Here is a 1803-nt window from a genome sequence, read left to right on the forward strand (position 1 = left end):
GGCTCTGTCCCCGGTGCCCAATGGGCAGCAGGAGGAGGGGGGGGAAGCCCAGCGTGGAGCTTTCTTGTTCAGATGTGTTGAGTTTGCATTGCTGCTTTTTCTCCTCTTTTTAAATACATATATATAGAGCTTGTTAGATAGACTCCGCAGCGGTTCTCCTCTGCCCATTCTGGGGTTCCTGACGTGGTGCACCCTGACTTCTTTTCTTTTTCTTTCTTATTTTTTCCAAGGGGGGGGGCGATGGTTCAGCCAAACAACACGTCGACCCCCCCCTCTAAAAGGGGATGTGTGTGTGTGTAGCACAAGTCTGGGTGCAAAAGCGGAGCCGAGCGTGAGCAGAGCTGTAGGTTTTACTAGCATTTAAGGTCAAACATGGGGATTTTAGTCATAGAGAGGTGCGTGTGTATATATTCTTTTTCTACAGGGACGGATCATCCAGGAGACCGGGATGGAGCCGGGGGGCGCATGAGGCAGAGCCCGTTTGGTGGCTTCACCTTCAAATGCTGTATTTTTTTAAAAAAACAAACCAAACCAAACCTTTGGATTTCCATCAGGAGAATTTTTATATTTCCCACCCTCTCTCGGCACGCTCTGCCTCGCGCCGGTTCTTTTCCCCCCCACCTTTTTCCTCCTCCCAGGATACAAACCAGGCTCCCACGGAGCGGGAGGCGCGTTCAACGCGGGGTGTTTTTGTACAGCTCCTCTTCCACCACCATGAGAAAACCCCCAACAAAACATTCCCCCCCCACCCCCAGGGAACCCGGGTTTTGTATTGACAGGATTGAATCTGCTGACTTCAAGCAGGGTCCCGTGGGGCAGGGGGGCGAGCGTGGGGCTGGGCACAGTCCTACAGCGCATATGGGGCCGGGTGAGAACACCCCTTCATTCACTGCCACCGGTTCCCTCCACTGGTCCCTGTGGAGTTCGAGGTAGAGAAGCCTGGTGGACACCGCGAGCGAGAAGACAGGACAGCGCCCGGCGCTGCTTTGGTTTTCTCGGTTTCAATGAGACCTGAATGTTTTATAGTGCTTTTTTCTTTTTGTAATTTTCTTCTTTTTTTTTTTTCCTTTTTTTTTTTTTTTTTTTTTGTAATGTCAGTATTGAGAGAAAAAGAGAAATAAAGTATTTTAAAAAATACAATTCGTCTAGATGTGTGTGTTGTGGTGGGAGATCATAGGATCATGGAATAGGTTTGGGTGCAAGGGACCTTAAAGCTCATCCAGTTCCAAGCCCCTGCCAGGGGCAGGGACACCTTCCACTAGAGCAGGTTGCTCCAAGCCCCTGTGTCCAACCTGGCCTTGAGCACTGCCAGGGATGGGGCAGCCACAGCTTCTCTGGGCACCCTGTGCCAGGGCCATCACAAACACCGGTGCCAGGGACAGTCAAGGCCAGTAAGGGAGGGAGTAAGTGACCTGGCACCTTGAGCTGGGAGGGAGGGGAAGAAGAAACCTGTTTGCTTTGTCTAGTTGGTGCACAGGACCTTCAGGACCTGATAAGGAGGGGAAGGGAATGAACACACAACCTGCTCGGTCACAGGGAATGGCTGCTCCCCTCACTCATGGCTGGGGTTGGGAGCAGGGGCTCGGTGTCCCCTCGGGGCTGCTGTGGGCAGTGGGTGCTGCGGCTGGGGGCCGGCTGGTGAAGAGATGCCAGTGCCCGGCTCCTGTCGAGGTGGGAGAGACAGCGGCACAAGCTGCACGTGGGGAATGTCCCACTGATCCCAGGACGTGTTTGTGCCTGAGCTCCTGGCAGGAGCAGCACAAGGACGGGGATGGGGGCAAAACCCATGGGCCCTGGCTCAGG

Source organism: Nestor notabilis, unplaced genomic scaffold, assembly GCF_000696875.1.
Source record: "Nestor notabilis isolate BGI_N333 unplaced genomic scaffold, ASM69687v1 scaffold23095, whole genome shotgun sequence".
Classification (NCBI taxonomy): domain Eukaryota; kingdom Metazoa; phylum Chordata; class Aves; order Psittaciformes; family Psittacidae; genus Nestor; species Nestor notabilis.